Genomic DNA, 18395 nt, shown 5'->3' with positions numbered 1-18395 from the left:
GTGAAGGACTGGTGATCAGCCCTGTGATGGACTGGTGATCCTCCCTTTGATGGACTGGTGATCAGCCCTGTGATGGACTGGTGATCCTCCCGGTGATGGACTGGTGATCAGCCCTGTTTTAGACTGGTGATCCTCCCTGTGTTGGACTGGTGATCAGCCCTGTGTTGGACCGGTGATGAGCCCTGTGTTGGACTGGTGATCCTCCCTTTGATGGACTTGTGATCCTCCCTTTGATGGGCTGGTTATCAGCCCTGTGATGGACTGGTGATTCTCCCTTTGATGGACTGGTGATCCTCTCTTTGATGGACTGGTTACAGCCCCTTTGATGGACTGGTTATCAGCCATGTGATGGACTGGTGATCCTCCCTTTGATGGACTGGTTATCAGCCATGTGATGGACTGGTAATCCTCCATTTGATGGACTGGTGATCAGCCCTGTGATGGACTGGTGATCAGCCCTGTGATGGACTGGTGATCCTCCCTTTGATGGACTGGTGATCAGCCCTGTGATGGACTGGTGATCCTCCCGGTGATGGACTGGTGATCAGCCCTGTTTTAGACTGGTGATCCTCCCTGTGTTGGACTGGTGATCAGCCCTATGTTGGACCGGTGATGAGCCCTGTGTTGGACTGGTGATCCTCCCTTTGATGGACTGGTGATCCTCCCTTTGATGGGCTGGTTACCAGCCCTGTGATGGACTGGTGATCCTCCCTTTGATGGACTGGTGATCCTCCCTTTGATGGACTGGTTATAGCCCCTGTGATGGACTGGTTATCAGCCATGTGATGGACTGGTGATCCTCCCTTTGATGGACTGGTGATCCTTCCTGTATTGGACTGGTGATCAGACCTGTGTTGGACTGGTGATCAGACCTGTGATGGACTGGTGATGAGCCCTGTGATGGACTGGTGATCAGCCCTATGTTGAACTGGTGATCAGCCCTGTGATGGACTGGTGATCCTACCTGTGCTGGATTAGTGATCCTCCCTGTGATGGACTGGTGATCCTCCCTGTGATGGACTGGTGATCAGCCCTGTGATGGACTGGTGATCCTCCCGGTGATGGACTGGTGATCAGCCCTGTTTTAGACTGGTGATCCTCCCTGTGTTGGACTGGTGATCAGCCCTGTGTTGGACCGGTGATGAGCCCTGTGTTGGACTGGTGATCCTCCCTTTGATGGACTTGTGATCCTCCCTTTGATGGGCTGGTTATCAGCCCTGTGATGGACTGGTGATCCTCCCTTTGATGGACTGGTGATCCTCTCTTTGATGGACTGGTTACAGCCCCTTTGATGGACTGGTTATCAGCCATGTGATGGACTGGTGATCCTCCCTTTGATGGACTGGTTATCAGCCATGTGATGGACTGGTAATCCTCCATTTGATGGACTGGTGATCAGCCCTGTGATGGACTGGTGATCAGCCCTGTGATGGACTGGTGATCCTCCCTGTGCTGGATTGGTGATCCTCCCTGTGATGGACTGGTGATCCTCCCTGTGATGGACTGGTGATCAGCCCTGTGTTAGACTGGTGATCCTCCCTGTGTTGGACTGGTGATCAGCCCTGTGTTGGACCGGTGATGAGCCCTGTGTTGGACTGGTGATCCTCCCTTTGATGGACTGGTGATCCTCCCTGTGTGGGACTGGTGATCAGACCTGTGATGGACTGGTGATGAGCCCTGTGATGGACTGGTGATCAGCCCTATGTTGGACTGGTGATCAGACCTGTGATGGACGGGTGATGAGCCCTGTCATGGACTGGTGATCCTCCCTGTGATGGATTGGTGATCCTCCCTCTGATGGACTGGTGATCAGCCCTGTGATGGACTGGTGATCCTCCCTGTGATGGATTGGTGATCCTCCCTGTGATGGACTGGTGATCCTCCCTGTGATGGACTGGTGATCAGCCCTGTTATGGACTGGTGATCAGACCTGTGATGGACTGGTGATCAGCCCATCGATGGACTGGTGATCCTCCCGGTGATGGACTGGTGACCCTCCCTTTGATGGACTGGTGATCCTCCCTTTGATGGACTGGTTATAGCCCCTGTGATGGACTGGTTATCAGCCATGTGATGGACTGGTGATCAGCCCTGTGTTGGACCGGTGATGAGCCCTTTGTTGGACTGGTGGTCCTCCCTTTGATGGACTGGTGATCCTCCCTTTGATGGGCTGGTTACCAGCGCTGTGATGGACTGGTGATCCTCCCTTTGATGGACTGGTGATCCTCCCTTTGATGGACTGGTTATAGCCCCTGTGATGGACTGGTTATCAGCCATGTGATGGACTGGTGATCCTCCCTGTGATGGATTGGTGATCCTCCCTGTGATGGACTGGTGTTCCTCCCTGTGATGGACTGGTGATCAGCCCTGTTATGGACTGGTGATCAGACCTGTGATGGACTGGTGATCAGCCCATCGATGGACTGGTGTTCCTCCCGGTGATGGACTGGTGATCAGCCCTGTTTTAGACTGGTGATCCTCCCTGTGTTGGACTGGTGATCAGCCCTATGTTGGACCGGTGATGAGCCCTGTGTTGGACTGGTGATCCTCCCTTTGATGGACTGGTGATCCTCCCTTTGATGGGCTGGTTACCAGCCCTGTGATGGACTGGTGATCCTCCCTTTGATGGACTGGTGATCCTCCCTTTGATGGACTGGTTATAGCCCCTGTGATGGACTGGTTATCAGCCATGTGATGGACTGGTGATCCTCCCTTTGATGGACTGGTGATCCTTCCTGTATTGGACTGGTGATCAGACCTGTGTTGGACTGGTGATCAGACCTGTGATGGACTGGTGATGAGCCCTGTGATGGACTGGTGATCAGCCCTATGTTGAACTGGTGATCAGCCCTGTGATGGACTGGTGATCCCACCTGTGCTGGATTAGTGATCCTCCCTGTGATGGACTGGTGATCCTCTCTTTGATGGACTGGTGATCCTCCCTTTGATGGACTGGTGATGAGCCCTGTGATGGACTGGTGATCAGCCCTGTGTTGGACTGGTGATCCTCCCTGTGTTGGACTGGTGATCAGCCCTATGTTGGACCGGTGATGAGCCCTGTGTTGGACTGGTGATCCTCCCTTTGATGGACTGGTGATCCTCCCTTTGATGGGCTGGTTACCAGCCCTGTGATGGACTGGTGATCCTCCCTTTGATGGACTGGTGATCCTCCCTTTGATGGACTGGTTATAGCCCCTGTGATGGACTGGTTATCAGCCATGTGATGGACTGGTGATCCTCCCTTTGATGGACTGGTGATCCTTCCTGTATTGGACTGGTGATCAGACCTGTGTTGGACTGGTGATCAGACCTGTGATGGACTGGTGATGAGCCCTGTGATGGACTGGTGATCAGCCCTATGTTGAACTGGTGATCAGCCCTGTGATGGACTGGTGATCCTACCTCTAATGGACTGGTGATCAGCCCTGTGATGGACTGGTGATCCTACCTGTGCTGGATTAGTGATCCTCCCTGTAATGGACTGGTGATCCTCCCTGTGATGGACTGGTGATCCTCCCTTTGATGGACTGGTGATGGGCCCTGTGATGGACTGGTGATCAGCCCTGTGTTGGACTGGTGATCCTCCCTGTGTTGGACTGGTGATCAGCCCTATGTTGGACCGGTGATGAGCCCTGTGTTGGACTGGTGATCCTCCCTTTGATGGACTGGTGATCCTCCCTTTGATGGGCTGGTTACCAGCCCTGTGATGGACTGGTGATCCTCCTTTTGATGGACTGGTGATCCTCCCTTTGATGGACTGGTTATAGCCCCTGTGATGGACTGGTTATCAGCCATGTGATGGACTGGTGATCCTCCCTTTGATGGACTGGTGATCCTTCCTGTATTGGACTGGTGATCAGACCTGTGTTGGACTGGTGATCAGACCTGTGATGGACTGGTGATGAGCCCTGTGATGGACTGGTGATCAGCCCTATGTTGAACTGGTGATCAGCCCTGTGATGGACTGGTGATCCTACCTGTGCTGGATTAGTGATCCTCCCTGTGATGGACTGGTGATCCTCCCTGTGAAGGACTGGTGATCAGCCCTGTGATGGACTGGTGATCCTCCCTTTGATGGACTGGTGATCAGCCCTGTGATGGACTGGTGATCCTCCCGGTGATGGACTGGTGATCAGCCCTGTTTTAGACTGGTGATCCTCCCTGTGTTGGACTGGTGATCAGCCCTGTGTTGGACCGGTGATGAGCCCTGTGTTGGACTGGTGATCCTCCCTTTGATGGACTTGTGATCCTCCCTTTGATGGGCTGGTTATCAGCCCTGTGATGGACTGGTGATTCTCCCTTTGATGGACTGGTGATCCTCTCTTTGATGGACTGGTTACAGCCCCTTTGATGGACTGGTTATCAGCCATGTGATGGACTGGTGATCCTCCCTTTGATGGACTGGTTATCAGCCATGTGATGGACTGGTAATCCTCCATTTGATGGACTGGTGATCAGCCCTGTGATGGACTGGTGATCAGCCCTGTGATGGACTGGTGATCCTCCCTTTGATGGACTGGTGATCAGCCCTGTGATGGACTGGTGATCCTCCCGGTGATGGACTGGTGATCAGCCCTGTTTTAGACTGGTGATCCTCCCTGTGTTGGACTGGTGATCAGCCCTATGTTGGACCGGTGATGAGCCCTGTGTTGGACTGGTGATCCTCCCTTTGATGGACTGGTGATCCTCCCTTTGATGGGCTGGTTACCAGCCCTGTGATGGACTGGTGATCCTCCCTTTGATGGACTGGTGATCCTCCCTTTGATGGACTGGTTATAGCCCCTGTGATGGACTGGTTATCAGCCATGTGATGGACTGGTGATCCTCCCTTTGATGGACTGGTGATCCTTCCTGTATTGGACTGGTGATCAGACCTGTGTTGGACTGGTGATCAGACCTGTGATGGACTGGTGATGAGCCCTGTGATGGACTGGTGATCAGCCCTATGTTGAACTGGTGATCAGCCCTGTGATGGACTGGTGATCCTACCTGTGCTGGATTAGTGATCCTCCCTGTGATGGACTGGTGATCCTCCCTGTGATGGACTGGTGATCAGCCCTGTGATGGACTGGTGATCCTCCCGGTGATGGACTGGTGATCAGCCCTGTTTTAGACTGGTGATCCTCCCTGTGTTGGACTGGTGATCAGCCCTGTGTTGGACCGGTGATGAGCCCTGTGTTGGACTGGTGATCCTCCCTTTGATGGACTTGTGATCCTCCCTTTGATGGGCTGGTTATCAGCCCTGTGATGGACTGGTGATCCTCCCTTTGATGGACTGGTGATCCTCTCTTTGATGGACTGGTTACAGCCCCTTTGATGGACTGGTTATCAGCCATGTGATGGACTGGTGATCCTCCCTTTGATGGACTGGTTATCAGCCATGTGATGGACTGGTAATCCTCCATTTGATGGACTGGTGATCAGCCCTGTGATGGACTGGTGATCAGCCCTGTGATGGACTGGTGATCCTCCCTGTGCTGGATTGGTGATCCTCCCTGTGATGGACTGGTGATCCTCCCTGTGATGGACTGGTGATCAGCCCTGTGTTAGACTGGTGATCCTCCCTGTGTTGGACTGGTGATCAGCCCTGTGTTGGACCGGTGATGAGCCCTGTGTTGGACTGGTGATCCTCCCTTTGATGGACTGGTGATCCTCCCTGTGTGGGACTGGTGATCAGACCTGTGATGGACTGGTGATGAGCCCTGTGATGGACTGGTGATCAGCCCTATGTTGGACTGGTGATCAGACCTGTGATGGACGGGTGATGAGCCCTGTCATGGACTGGTGATCCTCCCTGTGATGGATTGGTGATCCTCCCTCTGATGGACTGGTGATCAGCCCTGTGATGGACTGGTGATCCTCCCTGTGATGGATTGGTGATCCTCCCTGTGATGGACTGGTGATCCTCCCTGTGATGGACTGGTGATCAGCCCTGTTATGGACTGGTGATCAGACCTGTGATGGACTGGTGATCAGCCCATCGATGGACTGGTGATCCTCCCGGTGATGGACTGGTGACCCTCCCTTTGATGGACTGGTGATCCTCCCTTTGATGGACTGGTTATAGCCCCTGTGATGGACTGGTTATCAGCCATGTGATGGACTGGTGATCAGCCCTGTGTTGGACCGGTGATGAGCCCTTTGTTGGACTGGTGGTCCTCCCTTTGATGGACTGGTGATCCTCCCTTTGATGGGCTGGTTACCAGCGCTGTGATGGACTGGTGATCCTCCCTTTGATGGACTGGTGATCCTCCCTTTGATGGACTGGTTATAGCCCCTGTGATGGACTGGTTATCAGCCATGTGATGGACTGGTGATCCTCCCTGTGATGGATTGGTGATCCTCCCTGTGATGGACTGGTGTTCCTCCCTGTGATGGACTGGTGATCAGCCCTGTTATGGACTGGTGATCAGACCTGTGATGGACTGGTGATCAGCCCATCGATGGACTGGTGTTCCTCCCGGTGATGGACTGGTGATCAGCCCTGTTTTAGACTGGTGATCCTCCCTGTGTTGGACTGGTGATCAGCCCTATGTTGGACCGGTGATGAGCCCTGTGTTGGACTGGTGATCCTCCCTTTGATGGACTGGTGATCCTCCCTTTGATGGGCTGGTTACCAGCCCTGTGATGGACTGGTGATCCTCCCTTTGATGGACTGGTGATCCTCCCTTTGATGGACTGGTTATAGCCCCTGTGATGGACTGGTTATCAGCCATGTGATGGACTGGTGATCCTCCCTTTGATGGACTGGTGATCCTTCCTGTATTGGACTGGTGATCAGACCTGTGTTGGACTGGTGATCAGACCTGTGATGGACTGGTGATGAGCCCTGTGATGGACTGGTGATCAGCCCTATGTTGAACTGGTGATCAGCCCTGTGATGGACTGGTGATCCCACCTGTGCTGGATTAGTGATCCTCCCTGTGATGGACTGGTGATCCTCTCTTTGATGGACTGGTTACAGCCCCTTTGATGGACTGGTTATCAGCCATGTGATGGACTGGTGATCCTCCCTGTGATGGACTGGTGATCCTTTCTGTGATGGACTGCTGATGAGCACTGTGATGGACTGGTGATCAGCCCTGTGTTGGACTGGTGATCCTCCCTGTGCTGGATTGGTGATCCTCCCTGTGATGGACTGGTGATCCTCCCTGTGATTGACTGGTGATCAGCCCTGTGATGGACTGTTGATCCTCCCGGTGATGGACTGGTGATCAGCCCTGTGTTAGACTGGTGATCCTCCCTGTGGTGGACTGGTGATCAGCACTGTGATGGACTGTTGATCCTCCCGGTGATGGACTGGTGATCAGCCCTGTGTTAGACTGGTGATCCTCCCTGTGGTGGACTGGTGATCAGCACTGTGTTGGACCGGTGATGAGCCCTGTGTTGCACTGGTGATCCTCCCTTTGATGGGCTGGTTATCAGCCCTGTGATGGACTGGTGATCCTCCCTGTGTTGGACTGGTGATCCTCCCTTTGATGGACTGGTGATCCTCCCTTTGATGGGCTGGTTATCAGCCCTGTGATGGACTGGTGATCCTCCCTTTGATGGACTGGTTATAGCCCCTTTGATGGACTGGTTATCAGCCATGTGATGGACTGGTGATCCTCCCTTTGATGGACTGGTGATCAGCCCTGTGATGGACTGGTGATCCTCCTTGTTATGGACTGGTGATCCTCCCTCTGATGGACTGGTGATCAGCCCTGTGATGGACTGTTGATCCTCCCTGTGATGGACTGGTGATCCTCCCTCTGATGGACTGGTGATCCTCCCTGTGATGGACTGGTGATCCTTTCTGTGATGGACTGGTGATCCTCCCTGTGATGGACTGGTGATCAGCCCGGTGATGGACTGTTGATCCTCCCGGTGATGGACTGGTGATCAGCCCTGTGTTAGACTGGTGATCCTCCCTGTGTTGGACTGGTGATCATTACTGTGTTGGACCGGTGATGAGCCCTGTGTTGCACTGGTGATCCTCCCTTTGATGGGCTGGTTATCAGCCCTGTGATGGACTGGTGATCCTCCCTGTGCTAGATTGGTGATCCTCCCTGTGATGGACTAGTGATCCTCCCTGTGATGGACTGGTGATCAGCCCTGTGATGGACTGGTGATCCTTCCTGTATTGGACTGGTGATCCTCCCTGTGATGGACTGGTGATCCTCCCTGTGTTGGACTGGTGATCAGACCTGTGATGGACTGGTGATGAGCCCTGTGATGGACTGGTGATCAGCCCTATGTTGGACTGGTGATCAGACCTGTGATGGACTGGTGATGAGCCCTTTCATGGACTGGTGATCCTCCCTGTGATGGATTGGTGATCCTCCCTCTGATGGACTGGTGATCAGCCCTGTGATGGACTGGTGATCCTCCCTGTGATGGATTGGTGATCCTCCCTGTGATGGACTGGTGATCCTCCCTGTGATGGACTGGTGATCAGCCCTGTTATGGACTGGTGATCAGACCTGTGATGGACTGGTGATCAGCCCATCGATGGACTGGTGATCCTCCCGGTGATGGACTGGTGATCAGCCCTGTGTTAGACTGGTGATCCTCTCTGTGTTGGACTGGTGATCAGCCCTGTGTTGGACCGGTGATGAGCCCTGTGTTGGACTGGTGATCCTCCCTTTGATGGGCTGGTTATCAGCCCTGTGATGGACTGGTGATCCTCCCTTTGATGGACTGGTGATCCTCTCTTTGATGGACTGGTTATAGCCCCTTTGATGGACTGGTTATCAGCCATGTGATGGACTGGTGATCCTCCCTTTGATGGACTGGTGATCAGCCCTGTGATGGACTGATGATCCTCCTTGTTATGGACTGGTGATCCTCCCTCTGATGGACTGGTGATCAGCCCTGTGATGGACTGGTGATCCTCCCTGTGCTGGATTCGTGATCCTCCCTGTGATGGACTGGTGATCCTCCCTGTGATGGACTGGTGATCAGCACTGTGATGGACTGGTGATCCTCCCTGTGATGGACTGGTGATCCTCCCTCTGATGGACTGGTGATCAGCCCTATGATGGACTGGTGATCCTCTCTGTGATGGACTGGTGATCCTCCCTTTGATGGACTGGTGATCATCCCTTTGATGGACTGGTTATAACCCCTTCGATGGACTGGTTATCAGCCATGTGATGGATTGGTGATCCTCCCTTTTATGGACTGGTTTTCAGCCCTGTGATGGACTGGTGATCCTCCCTTTGATGGACTGGTGATCAGCCCTGTGATGGACTAGTGATCCTCCCTGTGATGGACTGGTGATCAGCCCTGTGATGGACTGGTGATCCTTCCTGTATTGGACTGGTGATCCTCCTTGTGATGGACTGGTGATCCTCCCTGTGTTGGACTGGTGATCAGACCTGTGATGGACTGGTTATGAGCCCTGTGATGGACTGGTGATCAGCCCTATGTTGGACTGGTGATCAGACCTGTGATGGACTGGTGATGAGCCCTGTCATGGACTGGTGATCCTCCCTGTGATGGATTGGTGATCCTCCCTCTGATGGACTGGTGATCAGCCCTGTGATGGACTGGTGATCCTCCCTGTGATGGATTGGTGATCCTCCCTGTGATGGACTGGTGATCCTCCCTGTGATGGACTGGTGATCCTCCCTCTGATGGAATGGTGATCAGCCCTATGATGGACTGGTGATCCTCTCTGTGATGGACTGGTGATCCTCCCTTTGATGGACTGGTGATCATCCCTTTGATGGACTGGTTATAACCCCTTCGATGGACTGGTTATCAGCCAAGTGATGGATTGGTGATCCTCCCTTTTATGGACTGGTTTTCAGCCCTGTGATGGACTGGTGATCCTCCTTTTGATGGACTGGGGATCCTCCCTCTGATGGACTGGTGATCAGCCCTGTGATGGACTGGTGATCCTCCCTTTGATGGACTGGTGATCAGCCCTGTGATGGACTGGTAATCCTCCTTGTGATGGACTGGTGATCCTCCCTCTGATGGACTGGTGATCAGCCCTGTGATGGACTGGTGATCCTCCCTGTGATGGATTGGTGATCCTCACTGTGATGGACGGGTGATCCTCCCTGTGATGGACTGGTGATCCTTCCTGTGATGGACTGGTGATGAGCCCTGTGATGGACTGGTGATCAGCCCTGTGTTGGACTGGTGATCCTCCCTGTGTTGGACAGGTGATCAGCCCTGTGTTGGACCGGTGATGAGCCCTGTGTTGGACTGGTGATCCTCCCTTTGATGGACTGGTGATCCTCCCTTTGATGGGCTGGTTACCAGCCCTGTGATGGACTGGTGATCCTCCCTTTGATGGACTGGTGATCCTCCCTTTGATGGACTGGTTATAGCCCCTGTGATGGACTGGTTATCAGCCATGTGATGGACTGGTGATCCTCCCTTTGATGGACTGGTGATCAGCCCTCGATGGACTGGTGATCCTCCCTGTGATGGACTGATGATCCTCCCTCTGATGGACTGGTGATCAGCCCTGTGATGGACTGGTGATCCTCCCTGTGATGGATTGGTGATCCTTCCTTTGATGGACTGGTGATCAGCCCTGTGATGGACTGGTGATCCTCCTTGTGATGGACTGGTGATCCTCCCTGTGATGGATTGGTGATCCTCCCTGTGATGGACTGTTGATCCTCCCTGTGATGGACTGGTGATCCTCCCTCTGATGGACTGGTGATCCTCCCTGTGATGGACTGGTGATCCTTCCTGTGATGGACTGGTGATGAGCCCTGTGATGGACTGGTGATCAGCCCTGTGTTGGACTGGTGATCAGCCCTGTGATGGACTGGTGATCCTCCCGGTGATGGACTGGTGATCAGCTCTGTGTTGGACCGGTGATGAGCCCTGTGTTGGACTGGTTATCCTCCCTTTGATGGACTGGTGATCCTCCCTCTGATGGACTGGTGATCAGCCCTGTGATGGACTGGTGATCCTCCCTGTGATGGACTGGTGATCCTCCCTCTGATGGACTGGTGATCCTCCCTGTGATGGACTGGTGATCCTTCCTGTGATGGACTGGTGATGAGCCCTGTGATGGACTGGTGATCAGCCCTGTGTTGGACTGGTGATCAGCGCTGTGATGGACTGGTGATCCTCCCGGTGATGGACTGGTGATCAGCTCTGTGTTGGACCGGTGATGAGCCCTGTGTTGGACTGGTTATCCTCCCTTTGATGGACTGGTGATCCTCCCTTTGATGGGCTGGTTACCAGCCCTGTGATGGACTGGTGATTCTCCCTGTGATGGACTGGTGATCCTTCCTGTATTGGACTGGTGATCCTCCCTGTGATGGACTGGTGATCCTCCCTGTGTTGGACTGGTGATCAGACCTGTGATGGACTGGTGATGAGCCCTGTGATGGACTGGTGATCAGCCCTATGTTGGACTGGTGATCAGACCTGTGATGGACTGGTGATGAGCCCTGTCATGGACTGGTGATCCTCCCTGTGATGGATTGGTGATCCTCCCTCTGATGGACTGGTGATCAGCCCTGTGATGGACTGGTGATCCTCCCTGTGATGGATTGGTGATCCTCCCTGTGATGGACTGGTGATCCTCCCTGTGATGGACTGGTGATCAGCCCTGTTATGGACTGGTGATCAGACCTGTGATGGACTGGTGATCAGCCCATCGATGGACTGGTGATCCTCCCGGTGATGGACTGGTGATCAGCCCTGTGTTAGACTGGTGATCCTCTCTGTGTTGGACTGGTGATCAGCCCTGTGTTGGACCGGTGATGAGCCCTGTGTTGGACTGGTGATCCTCCCTTTGATGGACTGGTGATCCTCCCTTTGATGGGCTGGTTATCAGCCCTGTGATGGACTGGTGATCCTCCCTTTGATGGACTGGTGATCCTCCCTTTGATGGACTGGTTATAGCCCCTTTGATGGACTGGTTATCAGCCATGTGATGGACTGGTGATCCTCCCTTTGATGGACTGGTGATCAGCCCTGTGATGGACTGGTGATCCTCCTTGTTATGGACTGGTGATCCTCCCTCTGATGGACTGGTGATCAGCCCTGTGATGGACTGGTGATCCTCCCTGTGCTGGATTCGTGATCCTCCCTGTGATGGACTGGTGATCCTCCCTGTGATGGACTGGTGATCAGCACTGTGATGGACTGGTGATCCTCCCTGTGATGGACTGGTGATCCTCCCTCTGATGGACTGGTGATCAGCCCTATGATGGACTGGTGATCCTCTCTGTGATGGACTGGTGATCCTCCCTTTGATGGACTGGTGATCATCCCTTTGATGGACTGGTTATAACCCCTTCGATGGACTGGTTATCAGCCATGTGATGGATTGGTGATCCTCCCTTTTATGGACTGGTTTTCAGCCCTGTGATGGACTGGTGATCCTCCTTTTGATGGACTGGGTATCCTCCCTCTGATGGACTGGTGATCAGCCCTGTGATGGACTGGTGATCCTCCCTTTGATGGACTGGTGATCAGCCCTGTGATGGACTAGTGATCCTCCCTGTGATGGACTGGTGATCAGCCCTGTGATGGACTGGTGATCCTTCCTGTATTGGACTGGTGATCCTCCCTGTGATGGACTGGTGATCCTCCCTGTGTTGGACTGGTGATCAGACCTGTGATGGACTGGTGATCCTTTCTGTGATGGACTGGTGATGAGCACTGTGATGGACTGGTGATCAGCCCTGTGTTGGACTGGTGATCCTCCCTGTGCTGGATTGGTGATCCTCCCTGTGATGGACTGGTGATCCTCCCTGTGATGGACTGGTGATCAGCCCTGTGATGGACTGGTGATCCTCCCTGTGATGGACTGGTGATCCTTCCTCTGATGGACTGGTGATCCTCCCTGTGATGGACTGGTGATCAGCCCTGTGATGGACTGTTGATCCTCCCGGTGATGGACTGGTGATCAGCCCTGTGTTAGACTGGTGATCCTCCCTGTGTTGGACTGGTGATAAGCACTGTGTTGGACCGGTGATGAGCCCTGTGTTGCACTGGTGATCCTCCCTTTGATGGGCTGGTTATCAGCCCTGTGATGGACTGGTGATCCTCCCTGTGCTAGATTGGTGATCCTCCCTGTGATGGACTAGTGATCCTCCCTGTGATGGACTGGTGATCAGCCCTGTGATGGACTGGTGATCCTCCCTGTATTGGACTGGTGATCCTCCCTGTGATGGACTGGTGATCCTCCCTGTGTTGGACTGGTGATCAGACCTGTGATGGACTGGTGATGAGCCCTGTGATGGACTGGTGATCAGCCCTATGTTGGACTGGTGATCAGACCTGTGATGGACTGGTGATGAGCCCTGTCATGGACTGGTGATCCTCCCTGTGATGGATTGGTGATCCTCCCTCTGATGGACTGGTGATCAGCCCTGTGATGGACTGGTGATCCTCCCTGTGATGGATTGGTGATCCTCCCTGTGATGGACTGGTGTTCCTCCCTGTGATGGACTGGTGATCAGCCCTGTTATGGACTGGTGATCAGACCTGTGATGGACTGGTGATCAGCCCATCGATGGACTGGTGATCCTCCCGGTGATGGACTGGTGATCAGCCCTGTGTTAGACTGTTGATCCTCTCTGTGTTGGACTGGTGATCAGCCCTGTGTTGGACCGGTGATGAGCCCTGTGTTGGACTGGTGATCCTCCCTTTGATGGGCTGGTTATCGGCCCTGTGATGGACTGGTGATCCTCCCTTTGATGGACTGGTGATCCTCTCTTTGATGGACTGGTTATAGCCCCTTTGATGGACTGGTTATCAGCCATGTGATGGACTGGTGATCCTCCCTTTGATGGACTGGTGATCAGCCCTGTGATGGACTGGTGATCCTCCTTGTTATGGACTGGTGATCCTCCCTCTGATGGACTGGTGATCAGCCCTGTGATGGACTGGTGATCCTCCCTGTGCTGGATTCGTGATCCTCCCTGTGATGGACTGGTGATCCTCCCTGTGATGGACTGGTGATCAGCACTGTGATGGACTGGTGATCCTCCCTGTGATGGACTGGTGATCCTCCCTCTGATGGACTGGTGATCAGCCCTATGATGGACTGGTGATCCTCTCTGTGATGGACTGGTGATCCTCCCTTTGATGGACTGGTGATCATCCCTTTGATGGACTGGTTATAACCCCTTCGATGGACTGGTTATCAGCCATGTGATGGATTGGTGATCCTCCCTTTTATGGACTGGTTTTCAGCCATGTGATGGACTGGTGATCCTCCCTTTGATGGACTGGTGATCCTTCCTGTATTGGACTGGTGATCAGACCTGTGTTGGACTGGTGATCAGACCTGTGATGGACTGGTGATGAGCCCTGTGATGGACTGGTGATCAGCCCTATGTTGAACTGGTGATCAGCCCTGTGATGGACTGGTGATCCTACCTCTAATGGACTGGTGATCAGCCCTGTGATGGACTGGTGATCCTACCTGTGCTGGATTAGTGATCCTCCCTGTAATGGACTGGTGATCCTCCCTGTGATGGACTGGTGATCCTCCCTTTGATGGACTGGTGATGGGCCCTGTGATGGACTGGTGATCAGCCCTGTGTTGGACTGGTGATCCTCCCTGTGTTGGACTGGTGATCAGCCCTATGTTGGACCGGTGATGAGCCCTGTGTTGGACTGGTGATCCTCCCTTTGATGGACTGGTGATCCTCCCTTTGATGGGCTGGTTACCAGCCCTGTGATGGACTGGTGATCCTCCCTTTGATGGACTGGTGATCCTCCCTTTGATGGACTGGTTATAGCCCCTGTGATGGACTGGTTATCAGCCATGTGATGGACTGGTGATCCTCCCTTTGATGGACTGGTGATCCTTCCTGTATTGGACTGGTGATCAGACCTGTGTTGGACTGGTGATCCTCCCTTTGATGGACTTGTGATCCTCCCTTTGATGGGCTGGTTATCAGCCCTGTGATGGACTGGTGATCCTCCCTTTGATGGACTGGTGATCCTCTCTTTGATGGACTGGTTACAGCCCCTTTGATGGACTGGTTATCAGCCATGTGATGGACTGGTGATCCTCCCTTTGATGGACTGGTTATCAGCCATGTGATGGACTGGTAATCCTCCATTTGATGGACTGGTGATCAGCCCTGTGATGGACTGGTGATCAGCCCTGTGATGGACTGGTGATCCTCCCTGTGCTGGATTGGTGATCCTCCCTGTGATGGACTGGTGATCCTCCCTGTGATGGACTGGTGATCAGCCCTGTGTTAGACTGGTGATCCTCCCTGTGTTGGACTGGTGATCAGCCCTGTGTTGGACCGGTGATGAGCCCTGTGTTGGACTGGTGATCCTCCCTTTGATGGACTGGTGATCCTCCCTGTGTGGGACTGGTGATCAGACCTGTGATGGACTGGTGATCCTCCCTGTGATGGACTGGTGATCAGCCCTGTGATGGACTGGTGATCCTCCCTGTGATGGACTGGTAATCCTTCCTCTGATGGACTGGTGATCCTCCCTGTGATGGACTGGTGATCCTCCCTGTGATGGACTGGTGATCCTTTCTGTGATGGACTGGTGATGAGCCCTGTGATGGACTGGTGATCAGCCCTGTGTTGGACTGGTGATCCTCCCTGTGATGGACTGGTGATCGTCCCTGTGATGGACTGGTTATAGCCCCTGTGATGGACTGGTAATCAGCCATGTGATGGACTGGTGATCCTCCCTGTGATGGATTGGTGATCCTCCCTGTGATGGACTGTTGATCCTCCCTGTGATGGACTGGTGATCCTCCCTCTGATGGACTGGTGATCTTCCCTGTGATGGACTGGTGATCCTTTCTGTGATGGACTGGTGATGAGCACTGTGATGGACTGGTGATCAGCCCTGTGTTGGACTGGTGATCCTCCCTGTGCTGGATTGGTGATCCTCCCTGTGATGGACTGGTGATCCTCCCTGTGATGGACTGGTGATCAGCCCTGTGATGGACTGGTGATCCTCCCTGTGATGGACTGGTGATCCTTCCTCTGATGGACTGGTGATCCTCCCTGTGATGGACTGGTGATCAGCCCTGTGATGGACTGTTGATCCTCCCGGTGATGGACTGGTGATCAGCCCTGTGTTAGACTGGTGATCCTCCCTGTGTTGGACTGGTGATCAGCACTGTGTTGGACCGGTGATGAGCCCTGTGTTGCACTGGTGATCCTCCCTTTGATGGGCTGGTTATCAGCCCTGTGATGGACTGGTGATCCTCCCTGTGCTAGATTGGTGATCCTCTCTGTGATGGACTAGTGATCCTCCCTGTGATGGACTGGTGATCAGCCCTGTGATGGACTGGTGATCCTTCCTGTATTGGACTGGTGATCCTCCCTGTGATGGACTGGTGATCCTCCCTGTGTGGGACTGGTGATCAGACCTGTGATGGACTGGTGATGAGCCCTGTGATGGACTGGTGATCAGCCCTATGTTGGACTGGTGATCAGACCTGTGATGGACTGGTGATGAGCCCTGTCATGGACTGGTGATCCTCCCTGTGATGGATTGGTGATCCTCCCTCTGATGGACTGGTGATCAGCCCTGTGATGGACTGGTGATCCTCCCTGTGATGGATTGGTGATCCTCCCTGTGATGGACTGGTGATCCTCCCTGTGATGGACTGGTGATCAGCCCTGTTATGGACTGGTGATCAGACCTGTGATGGACTGGTGATGAGCCCTGTGATGGACTGGTGATCAGCCCTATGTTGAACTGGTGATCAGCCCTGTGATGGACTGGTGATCCTACCTCTAATGGACTGGTGATCAGCCCTGTGATGGACTGGTGATCCTACCTGTGCTGGATTAGTGATCCTCCCTGTAATGGACTGGTGATCCTCCCTGTGATGGACTGGTGATCCTCCCTTTGATGGACTGGTGATGAGCCCTGTGATGGACTGGTGATCAGCCCTGTGTTGGACTGGTGATCCTCCCTGTGTTGGACTGGTGATCAGCCCTATGTTGGACCGGTGATGAGCCCTGTGTTGGACTGGTGATCCTTCCTTTTATGGACTGGTGATCCTCCCTTTGATGGGCTGGTTACCAGCCCTGTGATGGACTGGTGATCCTCCCTTTGATGGACTGGTGATCCTCCCTTTGATGGACTGGTTATAGCCCCTGTGATGGACTGGTGATCCTCCCTTTGATGGACTGGTGATCCTTCCTGTATTGGACTGGTGATCAGACCTGTGTTGGACTGGTGATCAGACCTGTGATGGACTGGTGATGAGCCCTGTGATGGACTGGTGATCAGCCCTATGTTGAACTGGTGATCAGCCCTGTGATGGACTGGTGATCCTACCTGTGCTGGATTAGTGATCCTCCCTGTGATGGACTGGTGATCCTCCCTGTGATGGACTGGTGATCAGCCCTGTGATGGACTGGTGATCCTCCCTTTGATGGACTGGTGATCAGCCCTGTGATGGACTGGTGATCCTCCCGGTGATGGACTGGTGATCAGCCCTGTTTTAGACTGGTGATCCTCCCTGTGTTGGACTGGTGATCAGCCCTGTGTTGGACCGGTGATGAGCCCTGTGTTGGACTGGTGATCCTCCCTTTGATGGACTTGTGATCCTCCCTTTGATGGGCTGGTTATCAGCCCTGTGATGGACTGGTGATCCTCCCTTTGATGGACTGGTGATCCTCTCTTTGATGGACTGGTTACAGCCCCTTTGATGGACTGGTTATCAGCCATGTGATGGACTGGTGATCCTCCCTTTGATGGACTGGTTATCAGCCATGTGATGGACTGGTAATCCTCCATTTGATGGACTGGTGATCAGCCCTGTGATGGACTGGTGATCAGCCCTGTGATGGACTGGTGATCCTCCCTGTGATGGACTGGTGATCCTCCCTCTGATGGACTGGTGATCAGCCCTATGATGGACTGGTGATCCTCTCTGTGATGGACTGGTGATCCTCCCTTTGATGGACTGGTGATGAGCCCTGTGATGGACTGGTGATCAGCCCTGTGTTGGACTGGTGATCCTCCCTGTGTTGGACTGGTGATCAGCCCTGTGTTGGACCGGTGATGAGCCCTGTGTTGGACTGGTGATCCTCCCTTTGATGGACTGGTGATCCTCCCTTTGATGGGCTGGTTACCAGCCCTGTGATGGACTGGTGATCCTCCCTTTGATGGACTGGTGATCCTCCCTTTGATGGACTGGTTATAGCCCCTGTGATGGACTGGTTATCAGCCATGTGATGGACTGGTGATCCTCCCTTTGATGGACTGGTGATCCTTCCTGTATTGGACTGGTGATCAGACCTGTGTTGGACTGGTGATCAGACCTGTGATGGACTGGTGATGAGCCCTGTGATGGACTGGTGATCAGCCCTATGTTGAACTGGTGATCAGACCTGTGATGGACTGGTGATGAGCCCTGTCATGGACTGGTTATCCTCCTTGTGATGGACTGGTGATCCTCCCTCTAATGGACTGGTGATCAG

This window comes from Pleuronectes platessa, chromosome 24 (assembly GCF_947347685.1).
Source record: "Pleuronectes platessa chromosome 24, fPlePla1.1, whole genome shotgun sequence".
Lineage (NCBI taxonomy): Eukaryota > Metazoa > Chordata > Actinopteri > Pleuronectiformes > Pleuronectidae > Pleuronectes > Pleuronectes platessa.
Note: the sequence above shows the minus strand (reverse complement) of the source record.